Source organism: Miscanthus floridulus, chromosome 3, assembly GCF_019320115.1.
Source record: "Miscanthus floridulus cultivar M001 chromosome 3, ASM1932011v1, whole genome shotgun sequence".
Taxonomy (NCBI): Eukaryota; Viridiplantae; Streptophyta; class Magnoliopsida; order Poales; family Poaceae; genus Miscanthus; species Miscanthus floridulus.
This window is the reverse complement of record NC_089582.1, coordinates 42,100,796-42,127,929: the sequence shown is the minus strand read 5'-3', so window position 1 is coordinate 42,127,929 and position 27,134 is coordinate 42,100,796.

Here is a 27,134-nt window from a genome sequence, read left to right as displayed (position 1 = left end):
CAGTGTTGTCACATTGATTTCTTCTTGGTTGTGTGTACATCAATCCTTGTACATGGCGTATCTACCATCCAGAGAAAACACATGCATCTGATAGATGCAATTGTCTCCGAGTGTGTTTTCTTGCTTGTCACCTGGATTGAGGGTTGGGGAGGGGGGGGGGTCGAATGACCCCCCTATTGTTGGCAACCCTAGGATTTACACCCCTTGGTCCCACCTTTTCCTATATTTCACATGCATACAATAGTCCATGTACATGTGGAACCATGTTATTTCTATAAAATATGCTCATGCAATGCTCATTTCCTTTTATTCCGAGGCACGTTGATGGTGTTTTCAAGATATTGAATCATGTCATTTTCACCATCAACATTGCTCTTTACCTTTTATTTGGCAAACACAATGTAATTTCGGTTGAGCCATAAAGCCCTACACCGAACGCTAACTTCCACCAAGATTTGGTGTTTTAAAATTTCTATGTAGTCCATATTGGCAAGAACCAAATGTATGTGTAGTGTCACTAGGAGGATGTTAACTAAATGATATGAAAATAATTATCAAACATAGCACAAGGAAATAACATAAATTGTTTTGTCCTATAAACAATAAAAACATTATTTGTTATCTTGTCATCTTCTAATTAAGTTATCCTCGGTAAAAACACCCCTATGTAGGGAACCAAAGGAAATTTTATATTAAATGCTTAGAGGGGTCTTAAACTAAGGATCTTAAGTCAACCAAGTAATACTTTTTGTGTACAACACTCACACCATCTTGGTTGAGGATACTTTTTTGCCTATATAATCTTTAAAATTAATAGAAGTAGTAAGTAATACTAGCCCCTTCTCTCCACCCTTGGTATCGTGTATGGTTTGTTAACAACCATGTAAAATGTAAAATGATATGGTTGATCATTCATAGTCACGTTCACAAAATTTTCAAATAAAGGGACGTTTGGATTCCACGGGTAAAATTTAGCTCATCTTGTGATAATGAGCTAACAATGACATAATCATTGGCTAAGAGTAGCAAATGGGTTCTAACTACCAATTAGCCCCAATAGCTCTTATTAGTCTGTGATTAGTTCATGTTTAGTTCTCCTAATTGACATCCAAAATGCAGGACTATTTTTTAGCCCTGTATATTATACTTGTAACTCTGCTTGTTTTGCTTGCATTTCTGCTAAAACTATCATATCCTAAGGAGCCTAGGGGGCATGCTCATTCTCACCGTGGCTACCATGACCAGGGCCTTGAGACATCTACAGCCGACACAACAAAGATTGGCACATCAGTGTAGCATCAATAACCATAACATAAAGCATGGCGAGCCATTGCAAGGAGAATAAAAAAAACCCAACTCCTATCCTACAAGTGCAAATATGTCAAATTCTAAAGTGAGCCAAGATTTTAACGCATGAAATTGAGTTACCAATTGTAACTGTTAGAAATTTAGGTAATTTTAGTAACAATTTAATCCAGAAAATAGCAATAATCAAAAGGTTTGTGACATCATATATGTGCTTGTGTGTTCTAAGCATGAGCAACATGTAGATGATACTAACTAGCAAGTTATTTATACAACATTTTAGTGGATAGCGCAGAACAGAGACATACCCAGTGGCAGAGCCAGATGCACTAGTCGACATAATGCCTGTCGATGTAGTCTCCCGAGCGATGCAGTGCAGAAAAGAAGTTGTGCCGATCACCGACGATCCTCCGGGAAGTAGAGGATGAAGCGAGTTGTCTTGCCGCGATACTCCCCAAAAACATGATTGCTGCCCCATCGTCTCCCTGGCCGCGAGCATATAATCTCAGCTCCTCCGTCTGTCATCTTCTTCGCTTCCGAGACAAACCACATATTCAACTGCTCTCTAGTTTTCCCACCCTAGTTGTAACAACAAGAATGTTCTGAAGAATTACCATATACTATACTTCACCAAAAATAAAACAACAACAAATACAAAACCAACGATCATATTAATCGAACAATAAAGGAAAGAGGAAAAAAAAAACAGAGCAGGGCACGTTCATGGAACAGAGGAACGGTTTGATCATGGGAACCTACGGCGACTGCTGTAAGCTCGCCACAGTAATCATGTTTTCCCTCCTTAATTAATCTTCGGGTAGGCAAAACTTTTTATGATGATTTAAAGTCCAAAAAACATGTATCAGTAGTTAAACAAAATGCATTCGACCAGTTCTATGTATTTATGACCTCCAATGATCTATCTGAGCAATGGATCAAATAAATGAACTTTGGATCACTCTTTAAAGTTTCTATTATTCAACCTTCATTAAAATTTACTGAATCTATATTAAAACCCGTATTTATGCCTTATGTATTCCTGCTGGGTGTTACACCTGTGTATCCAAACTCGCCCTAAATCATGCCAGGCTCGTAGTTTATTTTCCACTAGTACTTTTTTTTATCAGGTACAACTTGGACGCACATAACCCACGTACTCCACACTCACACCACACGCACACACACGCTTGCACGTCCGTACACATGCAAAGAAAAGATTGGGAGGCGTCGCCTCTAGTGCGCGGGAAACGCGCAGTACCACCGAACGCGCACGCGTGCGTGTACCCTGAAAATTCTGGAAATTTTTCAGAAAAAAGGTGCGATCACCAGGGTTAGCGTCCCACTGGACAGCCCTACAACTGGATCGTAGACCGCTCTTTGAAAATGAAAGAAATAATATATTTATTATAGGACTTGTCACCACATTGGCCACGCCCATGCATATATATGTTAACGTTGCTTTGATTACTCGATGTATAGTAGTAATTGGATATCACCGAAAGCTAGTGGCGATACATAGCACTCCCTACCAGAACCGTGGAAAGTGGAAACACAACGTACACGTAATAGCTGCGAGCGAACGCAGTTTACGGTTTCAATTGACCAGCTTCATAAGCATGCATGCATGCCGGGTCAGGGTCTCACCAAACCTAGCTAGCTATATCCTCCAGAGCTTTGAGTGTGCAAAAAGCTAACAAGAATCTGCAATATATGCATGGTCCAAAGTATGGGTGCCTTTTACGGGTTTCGTTCCGATTTCCTAATAAAAGGCCGGCGATGCTACGTAGCTTCTTGCAAGCCCGGTCCTGCTATATAATGTATTGCAAGTACAGTGTCATTTCGTCAGGCGTTTTCAGACACTGAGGTCGTCGTTGATTAATTTTGTCCAGATCAACCAACTAACAGGCATCATATGATGTACACGTTTAGCGATTAGCATAATTTGTCGTCTCTACGTGTCTGCAGCTAGCATTGGACACTACTAATGAGCTTCATCTACGAGATGTTGCCAAGATACAGTGTGTAACATGTATGGATTTGATTGAGTGATTAGTCAACAGACCTGGCACGAAATGGTCGTGGATTAGGTCAACTAACTTTACCACTTGCGTCCAGGTTAGTTGCTGCGCTTAACTTGGAGTAAAAGCTGATTGCTACAGTTCGTTGCTAATAGCTGGCAATGGTTCAAGTGCGAACAGGTATGAGGTATTTTTGAGCTGTGTGAAATAAAAGCCGAAAATATATCCCCTTCTTCTCGGTCACAAATATATGTACTTTTTTAACTGTAATAATGCAGTCTATTACTGTAATTAGGAGTACATCAGTTACCAATGAAGACAAAAATTAAACAAAGGATTGGATAGACAAGGCCTCATATCCTTGTTAGTTTAGCTGTTTATGAGAAAGACAAGAGACTATTAGTACGTGTGCTACAGCACTGTGCGTACCCGATCAACTAACACGACAAGGAAACCAAACAGTCTTGTTAGATCGCTTCGTCTATAATCATCCAAGTCAGCTCTCCCAAAGAAGTCACCATCCACATCCATCTCTTACACACTCATCAGACCAGGTGATGCATCATCATATCCACTATTCCACTCACTCACTGAACGTACGCTTTATTTCAGAGGATCCAAGTGTCATCAGCTTTGCCGACGAGGAGACATGTATCGATCCTATCGCCATGACCTTCGATCCGATTCCTCTCGATGCAAACTTTAAATCTTCTGTTAGAACGTCATCCAAAGGTTTCCCGTATAGCAGCTTAGAAATTGTAACATATATATATATATATATACTAACATGTTCAGAGCTCAAAAATTTTGTCGACATCTCGACCTGATTTTTTGTTGCATTGTGATTTGGCCCTTGTCTGATTTTTGTTTTGACCTTGCTTGTCTGTGTCCCGTTAAGATTCTTGCTACAGAATAGTACCTAGGATTTAGGTACCGGTATTTGAAAAATATCGGTCCATTACATCAGAACAGAAATTCCATGAGGTAAAAAACCATCAAATAAAAAATGAAAACTGCCAAATAAATGTTTCTCTCTCTTTTTTTTTTTTTTTGGGGGGGGGGGGGGGGGGGAGGGTTCATTGTCAAGCAAAGACCGCCAATTACAGAGAACAAAGGAAATTCAATTTTCCTTGTCGATCCACCCCCAAGAATGAATTTCTTGGCAGCTTGGCTACTAAGGTAAATTGGACGATAACGTCAAGAAAACTAGTGAGCCACCAAGTATATCTAATTTCTTAAGGGCCTCAAACCACCAAGGAAATGAGTTATGTACAACCACCAAGAAAAAAAAAGTTTATAACCTCGGAAGAAACCCCATAGTCGCCAGGGATCAAACTCCGAACCTCAAAACATAATGTGTTGCTACCTTACCACTGCACCTCAAAGTCACTTGTAACTAAGTGGCTAATATACATTCCTCTTATATTCACTATAGTGAATATTGTAATGCATATTTGAGAAACTAAACGAATTCAAATGAAAAGTTTTGGACTAGAAAAATTTAGATCTCTTCGAGTACTACAATTTTGATTTAGGTCATTTCTCAATTTGAGATCATTTAAAAAATAATTAAAATATTAATTTCAAAATGGTGATTTTTCTTGGCGAATTACAATAGCACTCAAGGAAATGGTTGTTTTCCCTAGCACTTAACAATAACACTCAAGAAAATTACAAACTTCCTTGGAGGCCTTATTATGAAACCGCTTACAAATCACCTTGGTGGTTTACTATAACCATCTAGAAAATAATTATTCCTTGGCAGACGGACGGCACTCAAGGAAATTCTGGACCACCAAGAAATTTTCATTTTCTAGTAGTGCTGGTGGCTGATATTAGAAAAATCTATCGAAGATTAAAAAATTACAAAAAATCCTTTAATTTTGTAAAAAAAGGTCATGTTAAATTTTTTTGTATTGAAGATTAAAAAATTAGCAAAAAATAAAACCCTTTAATTTGTACAAAAGGTCTTGTAAAATATCTCCAAACCATTTCACATAATCCAAGAAGACAAAATAGTATAGAAATGAGATGATATGACGCTATTATGGCATGTGCGGCGAGGAGACCGGAGACAAGCCCTAGAGTAGGAGCGGCTAGCGCAACGGCTGGATGAGTAGGGGTGGAAAATGGAATATATTTTAGGGTTATGATATTACCAGCTTGATTTTGGACTCACTCGAGCTCATGGGATGAAAGGCCAGTGGGCTAGATTCAAATCCACAAAAAAAAAATCTTACAATAAACCCTTTCTACTGGCCGGTCCCTGCTGATAAATCTGAAATTTAGGCCATGTTTAGATTCCTCCAGTTTTTAAGAATATGGCTTTTGAAAACTAGGTGGGATACAAACATGCCAGTTTTTGCCAGATTCTTAACAACTAGGAAGCTATTGATACCCAACTTTTGTTAGTTTCTTGTGACCCATAGAGCAACAAATAAAGTCAGATTCTTAAAATCTAGAGGATCCAAACACTCCCAACCAGTTTTTGCTCAGAATTTAGATTTTAGAAACTAGAGACAAAACTGGTCTATAAGAATCCAAAACTGATCTAAATAGGCCCATAGAATTTGTCGGTTTTTGTACTGGCGATATATAAATTAAACCGTGCCGTCGTCTCGTCTTCGGAGTTGATTTAATTAACGTCTCAATAATTGCCCTTGAGAATCAAATAAAGGCGCTAATTAAAACTTAAGGTTTATACAACCGGATTCTATACATGCAAATAGCTAGTACTATTATTGTGAGAATCTGAAGGAAAATGGTCTCCATCGAAAACCAATAATTGTATTGGATCAGCAGCAAAGTGGCGATTAGAGAGATGATCGTGAGGCAACGACGCGCGCCGTCGTCTTGTCGATCGTTGCACTAAATAACATAACATAATCAAGGTACGAAACGGATCAGCAACCGAACAAGCAAGGCTAGGGGTTGTTAGCTACCGCGTCCGTGTCCGATCCTCTGCCTGTCGCGCGCAGGCCGGGGAACAAACGTGATGTGGTAGGCTGGTAGCATAGAGGCGGGCGAGCGAGCTGAGACCACCACACCACCTGCGGCCTGCGTCGCTGTACCGTAAAACACTGTACATAAGACGTGGATGATCGGACGTGTATGCGTGCCAACTACCAACGTACGCAACTTAATTGCATTGACACATGAGCCATCTGCATACTCATGGATGGACCCTCCATTTTGGACTCTTTTTCTCTTTTACTTATGTTCTTTTTCTTCTTCTTTCTTTGGATTTGGAGGAGGGAAATTTATTCTCTTTTCTTGGGAGCGTCCGGATTTCAAATGATAGAAGGAACTACTTTTGTGGACATTGCCCATCTGTTTTTTTTTTTTTTTGAAACATAGTACTTGTAAACGTAGTGAGACTGGTCATGCCCATCTGATTGAGAAAACTCAATCTCTTTATTCTATATGGGCAAGAGAGAAAGCAAGAGGAATGAAAAGGAGAGTTGTACTGATCAACAGGTGGGGTCCTACTATTAATAAAGTAGACAGAGTTTCCTCAATCTGTTGTAGCACCACTCTCCTATAATCCTTAACTCTGTTTTCTCAATTCTCTATAGCAAATTCTAAGAGAGAGAGAGAGAGGGAGAGAGAGAGAGAAGCTCTAGTGGAGATGCTCTAACAGATTTTACGTTCATTAAGTGACCATAGATAGGTATGCTCTAACAACCTGCACTGCCCATCCCTCAACCTTGTCAATCTCTTTCTTCTGTATAATTAAATTGCTACTAATAAACTCATGTATTGCTTCGGTTTTAATCTAAGCTATATGCATATAATCAATCACAGTAACTGACCAGTATTGGAGATAATACGCAAATGCTTAGACGACTGAAAAACTGGGGAAGTCACTGTTTTCTCTACGTGGGGTCAATTAGCGATACAGTTTTTCCTTCGCTGTTTGGAGAGTGAGTTGTCACTTGTCAGCGTCTCTGGCATCAACGGACTTGAAATCCTATAGAGTTGAGTGGTGTAGTTTTGGTGGCATGACTACCGGAAACAGATCCTTCGTCGAGTGCAACTTTTTTTGCCGAGGACTAAAAGTCGGACACTCGGCAAAGAGCTATTTTGTTGAGTGTCGCACTCGGCAACGATATACACTCGGTAAAGAAGGCTTTGCCGAGTGTCAGGCACTCGGCACACTATGCCAGATTTGCACATCACTGCCGGCCTCATCACTGCTGGATTTGTGAGAACCGGCAGTGATGTACTTTCACTGCCGGTTATGTGCTTGAAAATGAGAAAATGATTGGGGCTGGGCTAAAACCGGCAGTGAAGGACCATATCACTGCCGGTTTGTGGCTTGAACCAGCAGTGTTTTGGTGGGCACTCATCACTGCCGGTTTAAGCCAAGAGCCGATAGTGATTGGGCTCTATCACTATCGGTTCTAGCCAAGAACCAACGGTGATAAGCCTACAAAAGGCTGCAGCCGTCCTCTCCTTCCTCCTCTCTTCCATCCCGAGAACAGAGGCGCGCGTTTGGGCCCTTCCCTCTATTGTTGCGGCTGCTCTTCACCATGAAGCTAGCACTTGGATTTTGAAGAATGGCTTGATCTTTTTGCTTTAAGGTTAGTAACAAACATCCACTCCTTTGATTTTGTTGCTTAATTAGCTTCGTTTTGATGGCTACATTGCTTGATTCTCATTCTAGTTCTTTCTCTATTCTAGAGATCACTTTTCCAATTGGACATTTGTGTAAGACTCAAATTATGGTGAATCCATCATCCAAACAGTTGGTGTCTATGAACACATTTAAATTCCTAGCTAATTATTCCATGGTGGTCAAGATCATCATTGTTAGTATGCGATGCTATAATTAGTTCTTAGAAGTCGAGTAGAATAGTTGTTCTTCAATATTGTGCAATAATTGTTTTTACTATAATTTTCAATTTACAGGGCCGGGGCTACCAATTTCAATTTTCCAATAATTAGTGTACAATAATGTTTTCCAAAAATGGTACTTTCGAGCTACAATTGTTGTTCATGAAGCTCGATTTCTTATTAATTCTTTGTAATTATTGTCTCAGTATTTTTTTGTGCAGAGATGGATCGCGAGTGGATGCATCTGTCCCGAACGGACAAACGGTACATGCATGGTGTCAGCCAGTTTATCACCGATGCCAAAGCCCATACTGGGAATGGGAACCCTGTCTTCTGCCCATGCAAAGATTGCAAGAATCATAGGAACTTTCATCAAATTGAGTCTATACGACCGCACTTGATTACCAGGGGGTTTATGCCAAACTATACGATATGGACTATGCATGGCGAGGTTGGTGTGAATGTTCTGCAGGAAAACGATGATGATGTGGACATGCCTGATGTAGCCATCAACGATGCTGACGAGGAACCTGGTGTCAACACGGAACCTATGTCCACAGTTAATAATGTGTTTAAGAACACGCTAGCTGACGACACCGAGGATAACGATGGTATTTTTCAGCTGCTACGTAATCTAGAGACCGGATGCCTTAGTGAAACACAGCTGAGAAAGCTAGAGAAAATGAGACAAGATGGCAAAACACCATTGTATAGAAATTATCCAATCAGCAAACTAGAAGCCAACATCATGCTGTTAGAGTTCAAATCGACAAATGGATTGAGTGATAAAGGCTTCGATCAGTTGTTAGGTATAATAAGGAAAATGCTCCCAGAAAAAATGAGTTGCTAGAAAAGGCATACTTGGCCAAGCAAATGCTCTGCCCCATCGGCCTCGAGGTTGAAAAAATCCACGCGTGTTCCAATGATTGCATATTGTACCGTGGAGAAAAAATACAAAGACTTGGACAAGTGCCCCAAGTGTGAAGCTCTACGGTACAAGGAAGGGCCGTCAGATGAGGGTACCAAGACTAGAGGAGGTCCCGTAAAGGTCGTTTGGTATTTCCCTATAGCTCCCCGGGTGCATAGGCTATTTGCATGTGCAAAGTCAGCCAAGCTGTTGCGCTGGCATAGCGAAGAGCGTAAGAAAGATACAATGATGAGGCACCCCGCCGATGGGCATGACTGGAGGACTGTCAATACTATGTTCTATAAGGACATCGGTGGAGAGGTAAGGCACCTTTGGTTTGCTTTGAGCACAGATGGGATGAATCCTTTCGATCAGGTTAGAAGCAATCATAGCACCTAGCCAGTGACGCTCTGTATATACAACCTTCCACCTTGGGCCTATATGAAGCGGTCGTACATCTAGATGCCACTACTGATCCAAGGGCCAAGACAACCTAGGAATGACATCGATGTGTTTCTGGAACCAGTGATCGATGAACTAGTGCAGATGTTTGAAAATGGTGTGCCAGATGTTTGGGACGAGTACAAAAAGGAACATGTCACGATCAAGGGAGTACTTATCGCTACAATCACCGACCTGCCAGGTCAAGGTTCGTTGTCCGGAGAGAAGACAAAAGGCTATACTGGATGTGTCGAGTGCTTGGACGACACCGATGCGGTAAATCTGCCAAATAACTCAAAGATAGTTTATATGGGACACCGTAGGTTCCTACCTAAGGATCACCCTTACTGTAGGAACAGAAAAGATTTCAATGGTACTATTGAGAAACGCTTAGCTCTAAAATATCGAGACGGGCCTACGATACTTCGAGAACTCAACAAACTAGAGGTTGTCCTTGGGAAGGGGACAATGCAGTAGCAGCGCCTGATAGGAGCGTTTGGAAGAAAAAATCGGTTTTCTAGAAACTACCTTACTGGCCATTTCTGAGTGTACGCCACTGTCTTGATCCCATGCACATCACTAAAAATGTGTGCTCTAACACTCTTAACACCTTGATGGACACCAGGAGGACATCGAAGGATTCACTAGCCACACGCCTAGACATGCAACACTTGGGAATCAGGAAGGAGCTGCATCCCATGGAGCTAGAGAATGGCCATTTTGAACTTTCGGTTGCGCCATGGACATTGAAGAAGGAAGAAAAGCATGCGCTTATTTCTTTCTTCAATGAACTCAAAGTCCCGATGGGCTACTGTACGAACCCGAAGAGGCTAGTGAACATGAGAGAACTCAAGTTCAACTATGGCCCTATGAAGGCCCATGACTGTCATGTCAATATGACTCAGCTGCTCCCTGTTGCCCTGCGTGGTATCCTCCCCCCCAAAGGTCCACGTCCCAATCATAAAGCTTTGCTTGTTCTTCAACGCGATCTCAAAAAAGGTCATTGATGTGTCCACACTAGAGCAGCTGCAGCGAGACATAGCCAAAACTCTCGTTAGGCTTAAGTTGCATTTCCCGCCAACTTACTTTGATATCTCATTGTATCCGCTCATTCATCTTGTTGACCAAATTAGAGCCCTTGGCCCAATTACCTGCATCAGATGTTCCCTTTTGAAAGATTGATGCAAGTTTTTAGAAGGTATGTTAGGAATAGATTCAGGACAGAAGGGGCATGGTTGAAGGATGGTCAATGAAGGAGGCCATTGAGTTTTGCACATATTATCTGGACATCAAAAGGGTCGGAGTTCTAGAATCTCATCACGAGGGAAGACTATGTGGCAAAGAAACGATCGGGGAGAAATCTATTACAGTAGACGACCTTGTTTCTTTCAGACAGGCATAGTTCGTTGTTCTCTAGCAAGCCGAGGGTGTGATGCCATACATTGACGAGCACAGGCAATCGCTGCAAACTCTGTATCCGAGCAAGTCACAGGCTTCGCTGGATAAAAAATATAAGGAGGAATTTGTCAGCTGGTTGCGATGTCGCTTGCTCGGAATAAAGTTGGGTAATCAACTGGATGCCTTAGCCAAGGGAACTTTGAGTACATATCTTAAGTACCAAGGGTATGAGATCAGTGGATTCACATTTTACATAAAAAAGCAAGATGGAAAGAGCACATACCAAAATTGTGGTGTTTGTTTTGATGCTCACGACGAAAACGGCAACGTGTAGGCGACATACTATGGTTTCATAGAGGAGATATGGGAGCTAGCCTATGGTCCATTGAAGGCAGCTCTTTTTCGCTGCCAGTGGGTCTGGCTCAAGGAAATCAACACTGACAGTGAAGGGTTCACTACTGTTGATCTTACTAAGACCGTATACAGAGACGACCCCTTCGTCCTTGCAAGAGATGTTATGCAAGTCTTCTATGCAAGGGACAACAAGACAAAAGAAAGGCTAAAAGTAGTCCTAGAAGGGAAAAGAAAGATTGTCAGTGTCGATGGAGTGACGGACGAAGAAGACTACAGGGGCTATTAGGAAATGCCTCCATTCGGGGCGAACGTACCCCTACCTATCCTTCAAGAGGGGTGACGAACCTGCTTACGTACGAATTGATCACAATGAGGCCCTAATTGTTGATGCGCCTAAAGATAGTTAGATATTGTTAACTATGTAATCATTATGCGGACGTTGTATCAGTAATTCATACTAAATATTTAATTTATATTTTGTGCGCATCTCTACAATTTAATTATTGACTATGTAATCAAATATTAAGATGGTGTTCACAATCACTATTATTTGATAATTATAGACCATTAATTAATTAGCATAGAATTAAATAATCAAGACACAAATTTTTGTGTTATTTTAGAATATAAACTAACTGCATTATTTCTATTAATAAATAAATAAAGAAAAGCAATCTTAGCGAACTCCCTATCATAGCTCAGCGGTTAAGGCCGCGCACTCTGTACTCTGAGACCCACGCTCGAATCCCAGGCAAGCCAAACTTTTTTTTGATTTTGCATTTATTATTTAGTAGTGCATTACAATGGGATAAATAAAAAAATTAAAACCATTCTAACTGAACTCCCTATCCTAACTCAGCGGGCCAAACTTTTTTATATTTTTTACAAAAAGGCTACGATGGCAGGCTCCAAACCGACAGTGTTTTTTTATATTTTTTTACTAAAAGATGGGTGCAGGGCCCTTCACTGTCGGTTTTGGTTTTAAAACCGGCAGTGATAGCTTCTATCATAGTCGGTTGCTCAAACTGACACAGAATGCCCAATTCACTGTCGATTTTTAAACTAAACCCGATAGTGATGTGTAGATGCTCCTCATATGCCAACAGTGCTCCCATGACCACAACAGTTGGAACACTGCTCCCACCAACCCTGACAACTTTAGTTCAGAAATAAAAATGTACCATGACTGCTAGCTCCTATAAAATGGCACTCAGCCAGGAGCTAGCCTCTCCATGCATGTTGGTTTCAGCCAGGCCTTATTAGCCATGATATAATATTTTCCTCTCACAACAAACCACATATATCGTTATGCATCGTAGTCCACCAAAATGGTGCACACATGAGGTACTAGAAGAATGCTACTGAAGATAGAGCAACATCGAAGATTGGAGATGCCACGAGGTTCACAGAGCCATCCGCTGTGGTGCACTCTGGACTGTATGTCCAGAGAGACCTGGTGTGTTTTGGGCAATTTCCTGCCCCGGAGCGGCATTGGTTCATCGGTTCGGTGCCGAGCTGAATCCGATGTGGTCTGGACTGTACTAAGAAAAAGGCCATGTACTACAGAGGCATGGATTCATTGATGCCACCTTATCATCTCCAACCGGTATAGCTCATGGACCACCTCGGTGCTATTGTTTGACCCTAGTTGGTGCTAGAAGAATGCTATTGAGGTGGTTAAATTATAATGTGTTATACACATTGATGGTAACATTGACCTATACGCAAATAGGTCTTTGTTATCGTATATGGAATTTTAGTGTAAGGTCTTTGTTATCGTATATGTAACTTATTTCTAATTTTTTTGTAATTTTTTGATGTTCATTACTATCTAAATAAATATATCATTGTTGTTAAAACTTTCCCACTGTAGTATCTAAATAAATATATCCTTTACATATATGCACCTTCATTGTCGGTTCTATTTAGAAACCGACAGTGATAGTCACCTTCACTATCGGTTCTATTTAAAAACCGGCAGTGATAGTAACTTTTACTATCGGTTCTATTTAAAAACCGACAGTGATGTCAATGCCCCCTATATAAAACAAACTGCTGGCCACATACATCGATCCCAACCCACCCACGAACTCTCTTAGTCTCATTTCTCACATTTCACTCTCACTTCTCAAGACATCCACTCTCTCTCTACGTGATTTGGTCATGGCTCCTGCATTTTTTAATGGTATTGATATGTTGTCTTCTCCAATATTCTATCTATATTCATTTGATCTATATTTATATTCTTGTTTCTTTGCATTCTACATTTATATATATTCTTATTCCTTGCATTCGATCTATATTTAATTATGTTGCCACATTTTACTTGAAAGAATTTTTTATGCATATATTTTATGTTCATATGTTTTTTGCATTTTATCGATCAGGTGGTATGAACAACGGACCTCCCCCACCACAAGAACCAGGTTTCCACCCTGGCGATGAGCCATTCGCTCCTAATGTGGCCATTCCACGGTTCCCTGTTCCAGCTATTGTATGAAATATTTTCTAACATCTTTTGGTTTTTGATGCTAACAAATAACTGTAATTAGTTTAATATCATTGTTGCATGCATATATGTCGTAGACTATATCCCCAATAGATTGGCTACGAACAGCACTTAGTTGGTTCTTTATCTCGGACATCGTCGAGAACACGGCATCTAATGCAAGTGGTCGGCTATGGACGTGTGAACTCAGTTTTTTCATCCCTGTGAGGGGTTCAAATCATCGAAACCATATCCACGGGACGGGAATACAGAGCCCGGACGTGATAAGCGCCCAATTAAGTGCCGTGCGTATTTGTTTAGAGCACTTCGACATATTTGCTATGATGTGCCTGATTTCTCGCACTTCAAGGCACTTGCTTTGAATGCTGGTGATATCCCCGTCCTATAAGCAAGCGAATGGTTTGTGAGCTATAACCATGTGGATGTGGTAAAATGGTCACTTATACCTGAGTCATGGTTATTTGTTGTTTAATATTGTAATAACATTCTCTAATTTTTTTTTCTCTCCATATGCAGATTGCGCTACAGGACCTTACCTATGCTGCATGTGGCTTGTGGACCGTTCTAGACCAAGCTACAGAGCAACTCGGGTACGATTGGGACTTCTGCAATGGAAACCTCGGCTAGCTCACTATAGAAGGACGCCAGTACTGCATAAGGATTACTAACAGGGGCAGTGGTCGTTTAGTAGGTTACATCTATGGCCGACCATTCGTTTAGTATTGTGAGGCACGAGAGAGTGCACTCATACGGGCATTAGACTTCATCGATACAAGCGGATACATAATCTGTGATATCAATTACCATATATGGCTACAGAGGCATGTTAGTGTGCGTGGCCCGATCGATCCTGGCAGTGATTTCAATAGTAATTAATGTTTATTTAGCTAGGTTTTCAAGGTCGTAGTTTAATTGGGTTCTAATTTTAATATGTACGGCTTTGTGTGTTTAATTATTGTCATGCATGTAATTCGTGTAACATTCCGATGTCGTATTTGTCTCAAAATTATTCTCAGGCTTGCATGTGCCACGTGTGAAGAAAACACCAAGTTTGGGATTTTCCGGAGATGGTTTGCTACTTTCTGAGGTTTAATTGAATTTCTGCGCGACGACACCGTTTAATTATAGGTTGAACTGAGTCTACACACGAAAAGATCCAGAATAGTATCAAACGTTTACACAGGCTCTAATGTGTCCTAGGAATAAGAATTTTGTGGAGGTGGATCAAAAAATCTATTGGGTCCAAGATGAAATTCACCCTCTTTTGTCTCATTTGGCACAGAGAAAAATATAATAAATCACAAAATGAACAAAAAAACCTAAGATCCTGTGTGGGGTCTTAATTTGGGTGTACATGCTTGCCAAAAAAATTTCAAGCCATTTCGACATAGGCAGAGTATACATGCTTCACGGAGGTACATGTGCCCTTTCATCGAACTATGACTATACACATAGGTTATCAAGGTTTCTGTGGTTCATAGGCATTCTGATGTCGTATTGGTCTCAAACTTTTTCTTAGGCTTGCACGTTCCACGTGTGAAGGAAACACCAAGCTTGGAATTTTTCGGAGAAGGTTTGCTACTTTCTGAGGTTTAATTGAATTTTCGCGCGATGACACCATTTAATTATAGGTTGAACTGAGTCTACCCACGAAAAGATCCAAAATGGTGCCAAACTTTTACATAGGCTCTAATGTGCCCTAGGGATAAGAATTTTGTAGAGGTGGATGAAAAAATCTATTGGGTCTAAGATAAAATTCACCCTCTTTTGTCTCATTTGACATAGAGAAAAATATAATAAATAAAAAATGAAAAAAAAAACCTGAGATCCTGTGTGGGGTCTTAATTTGGGTGTACATGCTTACCAAAAAAATTTCAAGCTATTTCGACATAGGTGGAGTATACATGCTTTACAGAGGTACATGTGCCCTTTCATCAAACCATGACTATACACATAGGTTATCAAGGTTTCTGTGGTTCATAGGCATTCCGGTGTCATATTGGTCTCAAACTTTTTTAGGCTTGCACGTGCCACGTGTGAAGAAAACACCAAGCTTGGGATTTCCAGGAGAAGGTTGGCTACTTTCTGGGGTTTAATTGAATTTTCGCGCGACGACACCATTTAATTATAGGTTGAACTGAGTCTACCCACGAAAAGATCCAGAATGGTGCCAAACTTTTACACAGGCTCTAATGTGCCCTAGGGATAAGAATTTTGTGGAGGTGGATGAAAAAATCTATTGGGTCCAAGATGAAATTCACCCTCTTTTGTCTCATTCAGCAAACAGAAAAATATAATTAATAAAAAATGATTAGAAAAACCTAAGATCCTGTGTGGGATCTTAATTTGGGTGTACATGCTTGCCAAAAAAAATTCAAGCCATTTTGACATAGGAATATATATGCTTCTATTTATTCAGTATATAAAAGAATTTTTTTAATATATATAAACATCATTGTCGGTTTCAAGAAACCGATACTGATGAGAAGAAACCGACAGTGATGCTTGTAGCACTGTCGGTTTATTTTGAAAACCGGCAGTGATATATAAAAAATTAAAAAAAATTGGGCCAGCCCTCGGGTTTGAGCTTGGGTCTCGGACTACAGAGTTCAGACACTTAACCGCTGCACTAGTATAGGATGTGTGCCATGGTTTATTTATTTTATCATTTTGACCTTCAGACCGCTTAATAAATTATAAAATTAAACAAAAAAAATTGGGCCGCCCGGGATTCGAACACGGGTATCGAGGGCTAAGTTGTGGGGTCTTAACCGTTGAGCCAGTAGGAGGTGTTCGAAAGATGTGGAAAAGATAAGTTACTTATGCTATAACCACTACACGGAAATCACTGCCGTTTTAAAGAATGGCCCGACAGTGATGTGACAGATGACAGACATGCTGCAATACGGTATTATCTAGAAGAGCAACAGTCTTGTTGGCCCCCTCGATCTCCGGTACGTAGCATATCATATACTATGGTCTTTATGACAACGAGGTGAGCAAAACGAGGTCATACAAAATGCAACATCCAATATCTAAGCAAATAAAATGAGAGGTCACATGCAATGCAAAGTATCAACCCAAGGTGATGATGATCAAACAAATTAAGGATTCGACAACACGGTTTTTTCAGCACCAGTAAATTATTACATCAACCTAGGCATTGGATTAATCACTAGTGCTACTAATTACTACTGGTGCTGCCGCATGCGTCGTCCCCCTGCTGCCGGTGCTCCTCGCGCTTCTTTCGCTCAGCCCTGCGTCAGCGCCGTTCCACGTCCATCACGAGACGCCGCTCAGTCTCCTCCTGGCGGTGGCGCTCCTCTCCTCCTCGCGGTAGCGCTCCTCCTCCTCGCAGCGGCGCTCCTCCTCCTTAGAGATCTCGACAACGCGCTTCAGGATGCAGTCGTCGGTCTCCTTCTATGTGATGGCGTGGAGGTGTTGGTCCTCCTCCTTCTAAGCCGTCTCCAACGAGTTGAAGACGACCTCCTCCACCAGAAGAGGTTCTGGTTCCTCCTCCGATGCGGTCTCACGGTCCGGATCGTCCTTGAGGTCCGATTTGGATAACAGCGTCGGTGGAGGCGTCGTGGGTGATGTGAGGACGACGGGTTTAGCTTTGCCCATGTTGTCTTCAAGCGGCGAGGCATTATGCATGTCAGCGGGTCAAGGGCCGGGGTGAGGTGTGCGTGGGAGAAGGGCGGTGCTTCGCTTTCTTGACGCATGGTGGTGTGGTGACCGACTGATGTGTGCATGGGGGCCGGGCTGGGGCCTAGCTTATATAGGCATGTTGGTGGTGGAACTGATCACGGTGCAATAACTCGCACCCCTCGGAAGACAGAGCGCGCCTACATGCATTGCGAACCATAGTTGAACTGCCATTGCGCCTGCGTTGGGAAGATGGAGCGCGCCTGTGTTGGGAAGACAGAGCGTGCCTGCGTTTAATTGGGAACCGGCACGAGCAGCCAATGGATGGGTAAACATGGTGTCTCTTCATGGGGAACTGAAGGGCTCTTCATGGGAACCATGCTTCATGGACCGGGTAATTAAAACAGTGGCTCTTCATATGGGAACCGCGCGACCAGTGTGGCCGGGGAGTTGAAGGGCCTACGCGCAAAGTTGGGACAGATAATCACTCAAAGGAATAAATTCCTTCAATCTTTCCAAAATCAGGTGATAGCTCAATGGTTTGTCCGCTGCTTTGGAACTTGTAGGCTTCGGTTTGATTCAGGGATGCAACACATTTATTTTATCTTTTTGACCTTTAGACCGCTTAATAAATTATAAAATTAAACCAAAAAACTTGGGCTGCCTGGGACTCAAACATGGGTCTCGGGGGCTAAGTTGAGGGGTCTTAACCATTGCGCCAGTAGGAGGAGTTCGAAAGAAAATGGAAGCTTATCCTATGTAACACCTAAGTTAAACCTAACTGCTACACAATATCACTGTCGGTTTGGGGAATGACCCAGCAGTGATGTACACCATCACTATCGGTTTGCAAGCAAAACCGGTAGTGATAAGCTATTTGCCGAAATAAATTAATAATTTATAAAATAGAACAAAAAAATTTGGGCCACCTGGGACTCGAACACGGGTCTCGGGGGCTAAGTTCAGGGGTCTTAACCATTGCGCCAGTAGGAGGAGTTCGAAAGAAAATGAAAACTTATCCTACTTAACACCTAACTTAACACCTAACTGCTACAGCACATCACTGCCGGTTTAGGGAGTGACCCGGCAATGATGTGCCCCATCACTGTCGGTTTACAAGCAGAACCGATAGTGATAAGCTACTACTATAAAAGTGGCGCGGGTTGAAATTATCCCAATTCATTTCAACCCCGCGCCAACCCCTCCCCCCATGCCGTCGGAGCACCACCCCACGCCAGAGCACCGCCCCACGCCGAAGCACCGCCCCACGTTGGAGTAGTGCCCCATGCCGGAGGACCACCCCACGCTAGAGCACCTCCCCACGTTGGTGCACCGCCCCACACCGCACACCGCCCCAAGCCAGAGCACTGCGCTGTCCGTGCCAAGCCAGAGCACCGCACCGTCCAGAGCACCACGTTGTCCGGAGCACCGTGCTGTCCAGAGCACCGCGCTGTCCGTCCCACCACCGAGGCCTTCAGGAGCACACAGACAGCTGCTTTCCCACCCCCACAGAGAGTGCGTGGCTCACTGCCCGCTACATGTCTGATGAAATGTCCCACAACTGCTTACTTGAATCAGTTTGATCATGCAGTGTGTGCTGTCATACAGTTTGATCATGCAGCTGTGAATGCTAGAACCTAGGTTTGCCACACAGTGTGGGCTATCTGTTTCTTTCTGTTTCTGGATGCATTGCTAGTAAGTAGTACATTGTTACTTAGTAGCACGTTGCTCAGCTCTATTCATCAATATACTGATAAGAACAAAAGCATAATTTTATTTTTGGTTACCAGAATAAACATAGCAGGGACTCATAAAACTTGACAAAAATTGCTCTCTGAATGTTAATGGTAGTTTGTTTTTGGAGTACTTGCATTTTCTCTATGAAACAAACTTATGTTTTCTCTATGAAACCATCTTGTGCATCATTGGAGCTTGGCCGGATACATATATGAAACCAATGGCTGACCTCACCTCGTAGCTTGCAATTGCAACTGCGCTCCCATCAGGTGGGTACTCAATGTTTTTGGAACTGTGCCACCGATGCTCAATGTTTTTGGATGTGAGGATGGAGTATATATACTTTAGACCTATAGAACTAATATATGTCCAAACTTGTCAAGGAATTCTCCATGCTATTAGCATAAAGATGCATAATTATTAACTTATGCAAGATTACAAGTAATACATAGTTATGTAGCCTTGTACATTAAACTGGGAATATTTTCCAACAATCCTATCTTATTATGAGTTTTTGCATGTCACTTTCCTGGGATAGTATGAGATGCATATTTGCCCCTATCAACCATGTAAGTTTCAGATCAAAGTATCACTAATTTGGAAAGATGCTTACCTGCACTGATACTTGTGAAAGAACCTCGCGCCGATGGCTGGGGGATTTATAGTGAATACATCATGTTTGAATGACAACCTAATTTACTTAAATGTATAGGCAACCATGGTATGGTATGTAGTGCATGTTGGTCACATGCCTGGGATTTATCGAACCTAGGAAGATTGCTATGCTCAAGTCAATCGCTACCCTGATAATTTGCACAAAAAATACAACACAGAAGTTGAAGCTTTGAGGGCCTACTATAGTCATCCGACCTACCTTGCAAACCATGGGCAACCATCCTACTATGGTCCAATGAATGCAAACCATGGCCATCTGCTGGCACTAGAGATCGAAGAGAAGCCACCCACCAGAAATGTGAAGATTAGGAGAATTGCTCCTTGGTCTTGGAAAGATGTCATGCTTATATTTATGGCTATGGTCATCGCTTTTCTTATTTGGAAGTTGATGTAGGCTTAGTTTCATAGAAGAGTAGGTGGACTTTGTTGTATGTGGTCAATCAAACAATGAATTTGTTCTAGGTGTTTGACTTTGTTGTATGTGGACTTATTATTAGACTTTGCATTAAATATATTATATATATATGAACATATGCTATTAGTAGTTGTCCACGGCCAAAACTAACCACGATCGTGTCACAGCCATGACTCATCGTCGCCTATTACCCCGTCGCCGAAGAACTGATCGGCAATAAGAAGCGGCTGATATTACTGGGACGGGAGAGCCGCATAATCCGACAAATGGTGATGGTGTCAATCAGGTCGGTGAGAACGAGCAGCCATGGACCCCGTCTAGTCTGCTAGATCTGGGTCAAAATGACCAAGATGGCTAGGTAACTTTGGTATCATGTCACTATGTAGCCACACACGCTAATCAATTGAGAGGGTCATAGCTTACTTAGTGTCTCTAGCAGGAGCCTCCGTCGGCCAAGGAGCCAAAGGGTTCGGGTAGCAGGAAGGCCAGATCCAAGCGAGGCGTGTCAAAGATTCCTGTTGGTAGGAATGCACACTGGCACATTACTGAGTTCGATGAATTTGGGGATCCACTCTCACCACCTATAGCTTTGACCAAATATAAGACTATCCTCGGGTTACTTGTTAGGGACTTCATCCCGATTAAGTACAAAAAGTGGAATGGAAAAGATGATGACCAGTGGAGGGTTCCCAAAAGCAAGAAGGATTATATATGGGATGTCAAGATCCCAGAGTATTTCACTTTCCCAGCCGAGTATGATAGGGAGTTAGTCAAGAAAAAAGCAAAAGAAATTATGGGGACATGCTTCAAGAATTTCAAGGGGACATTGTACAAGAATTTTGTCCTCCAAAATAAAGAGCCAGATTTTGATGGTGGACAGTTTAACAAGCAGAAGGACTTCTGGCAGGCTTTTAAGGAATATAGGTTATCTGAGGAGTACTTAGAACTGAACATGAAGAATAAGGAGAATTCGTAGAAAGTGATGAATCCTCATCATCTCGGCTCTCATGGCTACGCCAAAAAGATGCCAAAATTTGAAGTAGAACTTCAAAAGATGGATCACCTTGCTGAGGAAGGCGTTTAGGTTGAGACAGCCGATTGGGAGCCTAGATCGGTAATATACTGTATGGGGAGGAATGTACGGCACACCGAGGACGAGAGCTTTAGCTCCTCAAATCAACCCATGAGCGAACTCATCCAGAGGATATCCCAGGTAACTGAGGAGGTGAGGCAAGGGACTCACACGTCTAATAGGGAGAAAGACATGCTCACCCAACCACTCAGAACCAAGGAGCACCTTGGTCGGACTAGAGGAACCGGTGTTGTTCCTTGGAAACTAGTATTCCCCCAAGAATCTAACACTTGCCGGAGCCGCTTGAGGGGTAGAGAGGAGCATGAGGTAGAGTATTTGAGGAGACTAAAAGAGATGGAAGACAGAATGGAAGCACGGATTGAGGCGATCGTTGAAGCACGAGTCGAGCAAATTTTGTTGTCTAAGGGGTCAGCAGTACCACAAAACTCTACTCCTACTGCCTTTAGCCCACAGTTTAGGGGTCACAATAGCTGCGGATCGACCCCGCTCGATGAAGAAGAGGCGAATGTGCCTCATCCGGTGGATGACATCACTGAACCCGTCAATGTCAGGTTGTACATCCGTCAGGAATGGATAAATGACAAGGTGGCGCTCGGCTAGGCCTGGCTTATGGGAGATGGGATAATTAATGGCCGCCCAATTCCACTGGGGTACGCTCACATCACCATTGATAGAATACTTGATAAGAAGTATAACAAGATACCCATTGAGTACCCCATAGTGGAAGATAGGTCAAAACTTGGTCATAACAAGGGCTCTCAAGTGGCCTGATGCAAGCGCTTCATTAAGCTTGACCACCAATTGTCCTCTGATGATGAGGACAATTGCGAGTCTTCACCCACCCGCGATGATAACTCACCATCTCCCAACAGAGATCACTCCCCTCCTCATCCGGAGCCATCACCCTCGAGAAGACATAGGTCTCCTTCTATTCCTCCTCGTCCGACTCCATCTTCATCAGCCTCAAGAAAAGAGACTCCTCCTCCTCCTCCTCCTCATCCGACTCCATCTTCATCAGCGCCAGGAAAATAGAATTCTCATCGTCATCCTCCTCCTCCTCCACCTCAGCCCAAAACGAGATCAAGGACATCCTCGCAGTCGCAGAAAAGGTCCTTGGATTCGGTCGCTAATGCTCCCAAAGTGGACCAACAGAAAAGAAAAAGGCCATTCAGTGGCAGCGTTACCTCCTTGATGGAAAAAAGAATTACAGCACATGTCTCGATGGAAGATTGTGTTAGTTTCTTCAATCTCTGTGCCTCACTGCCTTCGTTAATGTTGAAGTCCGAATTCAAAAGGCAAACACAGAATAAATACGCTACAACAAGAGACAAAGAAATACACAATAAAGATTTAAGGAACATACAGAAGTACGTCAAAGACAACCCAGGATTAACCATGGAAGAGGCCGCGACCATCTATTATGGTGTACAAGGGACGGCAACACCAGCAATAAAGTATGTAAGAGGCAATATTTTGGTTCCCGATCATGAGTATAAAAAGCTAACAACATATATGCGCCATTTACATGAATATTACATGGCTCAAGCAACAAAGATGGACAGCTTTGGTCTTGAGGTTATTATACGTTCGCCACATGTTTTCAATTATCCTGAAGAAGAGAAGTTCGATGTTGAGTGGGAGTGCTTGTTCCAGCTATACCAGAAACGTGATCTCGATGTTCAACTATTGATGTTGTGGACTATGTAAGTACCCTACACGCATAATTTTACAATTAACTACTCTCTCGACACACAAATTGTTAACTTTTGAGCACTTCCCATGATTTTATGTAGGTGTATAGCAAAATTTTGCATTCTAAAAAGCAAATGGGATTAAATAGGCTTCTTGGACCCCATGCAAGTCAATGAGAGGACATGTCTAGGCCTCTATGGATGTGATGTGGAAGACCTAAAATAGAGATTGATTGCTATTTTCGACGAATTCATGATGAAGAAGAAAATCCACATACTTCTCGCCTATAACTGTGAGTATGTGTTCTCGGCTTTTAATTTTATGCTTCTTTTTTCATTAAGATTATTCGATAATTAGGGTTCTGTGATTGTAGCAACCATTTCGTCTTCATTTGTGTTAATCTTGCCAAAAATCTGCTCGAGGTGTGGGACTCGAAGAAAAAACCATTTCATCATCTAGATGCACTGGTGTCAGTGCTGAATTAGTAAGCGATTCTAATAACATATTATTTTCTAATCACACATACCACTTTCTAATGTTTCTCCTTTTAATGTTGCTTAGTGTCCGAAGAAGACATATCGGTGGGAAGCCGGTCCCATTCAAGGTTGTCGAAATGGAGGGGAAGTACCTATCACAGCCGGAGGGAAACAATGAATGTGGGTTTTATGTAATGTGGGCAATGCTTCGCTACATCGGCGGGAAATCAGAAGAAGCCGATAAGTTGGTGTGTATAATCCCCATTGTATTTATGTCTGTTAATAATTCAACAAAATAATGTACTGTTCCTCTTTGGATTTCATCTTTTTTGAACGACAGCGCAAGAAATTTAAGCACGAAAGGCTGCTAAACATGGAGATCGTCGCACTACAATCGGAGCTGACAAAATTCATCTTAGCCGAGGTATTGGAAAAAGATGGACTATTTTTGATTGCACAATCCATGAAGTACAAGGACCAGTATGGCCCAGAGCAGCTCGCCAGATTATTGTAAGAAGTCCGAGAAGCATTGCACAATCTGTGAAGTCCGAGAACATTTCTTTTTTATTTTGAGGGCTCGAGATCTGGATAAGAACATTTGAATTGTAACCATAACATTTGTAATGTTTAATATTGATAGACATGTCGTCTACGTAGTGTATATAAAGTGAAACCCGATTCCACAAAAAAATACAAATTGAAATAAATTATAAAACAATAAAATACGAACGGACCATCACCGTCGGTTAGCAACAAACCGACAGTGTTGGCTTGCTCAACACTACCAGCTTGAACCCATCAACCGACATTGATGGTTACGACAACACTGCCGGTTTGATCCATCAACCGACACTGATGGTTACAACAACACTACCAGTTTGACCCATGAACCGACAGTGTAGGTTTGGTCAACACTGCCGGCTTCAACCATGAACCAACACTGATGGTTACGACAACACTGGCGGTTTGATCTACGAACCGATAGTGTAGTCTTGCACAACACTGCTGGCTTGAGCCAAGAACCGACACTCTTGAAGCAACCGTCACTATCGGGTGGCACTACAAACCGGCAGTGTTGTTCAACTAGACACTGCCGGGTGGAGCCAGGAACCGACGCTGTTTCCTATAGATCAGTGTCAGTTTTTAAGGACCGACGGTGATATCAACCCCACATCACTGCTGGTATGCCACTGTCGGTTCAAAATCCGGCAGTGAAGTGGGTTTTTGAACCGGCAGTGATGTCCAGATCTGGGGTAGTGGCAAAGCCAGACACTTGGCAAAGGCCCTTTTTGCCGAGTGTTAGGCACTCGGCAAACCCTGGCGCTCGGCAAAAAGCGGTGTCAGGTAACGGCCGCCGCTTGCCGTCCAGGTTTGCCGAGTGCCAGCGGGTAAGCACTCGGCAAACCACTTCTTTGCCGAGTGCCAAACCCTAACACTCGACAAATAATAACGGCAAACTATTTTTTCCCACTTTTGAACTCCAAAATTTTTCTCGAGTCCTCCTAGAGTACATGAGACTCCATGTTAAAATTTGGTACATTTTTATGGCTTTTTGCTATATTTAGTTAATTTATTTCATTTAATTGAATTTTTTCGGAAAATGCAAATTTGAACTGCACGTGCATCGAATAATGAAATTTAATGATTCAAAAAATGTTATTCATGGTATCGAATGTAGTGTGAGGCCGTATCCAGGAATGGACCCAAAATTTCAAACATCTTGTTCATGAAACATGACCATGAACTTGTGGACGAATTGTTTTTAAATTCTATAAAATGCAAACGAAGTCCAAAAATCATGAAACTTGTCGAGATGTCATGATATTGTATGTGGAGGATGTGATAAAAATTTGAGAAGGTTTGGTGTAGGTTATCAAGTATGATGCTTACAAACCAGGACATCTCCACATGATATCACGTACGATGCCCACGCCTGCCGCTCCAGCCCCACAGCAGCGCCGCCCTAGCCCTCTCAGTGCGGCCTCGGCCATCCTCGGTGCGCCCCCAACCGTCGCGGCCATCCTCTCCCTATCCCCAGCGTGCCTCGGCCGACCCTAATGCCCCGACGCCCTCCCAGCCCCCGACACCATAGGTGAGTAGTAGAGTAGCAGTGGTAGTATATTTTAGTAGAAGTAGAGTTCGGTAGAGTAGTAGTAGTAGGTGGTTGTGGTGGTGGTGGTAGTAGTACAGTAGGTGGTTGTGGTGGTAGTAGTAGTAATAGGTGGTGGTGGTGGTGGTTGTAGTAGTAGAAGAGTAGAGTGGCGGCGGCAGCGGTGGTGGTGGTGGATGAATGTGACTTGGCAATGATATGTTGAATTGAATGCATATGTATATGTGGTTGTCGGACATCGTGCCATATGTTTTTTTTGCAGGTTTTGGATACCTCACCGTGCAAGGGAGGTTCTGCCGAAATTTTGAACTGAGATAGTATTTTGTTCTTTTTTTGCAGAGAAGAGCCGTCGTAACCGAGCTAGAGTATCTCGGCGACCCCGATCGTCTTCCTCGCCACTGCGGGTCTGCCTGCACCGCGTTGCCTCGCCACTACACTGACCCACCATGACCCCACTAGCCTGACTCCACCGCCACCCTAGGTATAACCCCTCTTTCCATATCATGGTCGTAGATCACGTAACCCAGTTAGGCGTCTCCTGATCGAAAGAGATACGGTTGGAGGTATGCAGATCTTTGCATATCTACGACTGTATCTGTTTTGGATTGTCCATGTTTTTTGGACAGCCCACAGATGCGTAGATGGGTTAGTTTTCATGGTCTGTTCTGATCTGAGGTAGAGTTTTGGCATCACCTCCCTGTTGTTCTTCGGATACGCACTCTTCTTTGGTAGGACATGTATCTAGAGAACAGCGGGGAGGTGCTGCTGAAATTCTATCTTGGATAGGAGTAGAGCATGGAGACTAACCTCATCTACGCATCTGCGGGTGGGATTAGGACCTATCCTCACCTATTAGACAGTAGGAACACCATGTAGATACAATTGATGGTTACTTTGCTTGGTGATACATATGTTAGAGGATGGATGACTGTCAATGGATGTACATGGGCTAGAGAAGTCAGAGTGATTACACCAATGAATGGATGAACAAGACCAATGCTTTCTTGAATAGTGCATTTGGCAAGGCTGCTAAAGGACATTGCCTAGTGTGGTGTCCCTACAGCAAATGTGGAAACTGGAGAAGGGTAAACAAAGTGGAAATGGGTAAACATCTTGTGAAGAATGGATTTACGCCGAACTACACCCGGTGGGTCCACCATGGTGAAGCCCATCGTATGAGAGAGGAGGTGGTGAGACCATGGGTGGAGGCTTTTGATGCTGATGCGGGGATAGCAAACATGTTAGATGACTTTCACCAAGGATAGTTCGATGAGGGACGTGAGAAGGAGGAGATGGAGGCAGCCGCACAGGCGTTCTATGACATGATGGACTTGGCACAGAAACCCCTTCACGATCGGTCAATGGTGTCTCAACTGGATGCCATTGGACGCTTAATGGGGTTGGAGTCCAAGTTAAACTTGAGTCAAGAAGGCTTCGATAAGATGTTGGCCGTGATTGGCACCCTACTTCCAGAGGGCCACATTCTGCCAAAGAGCATGTACGAGTCACAAAAACTCCTTCGT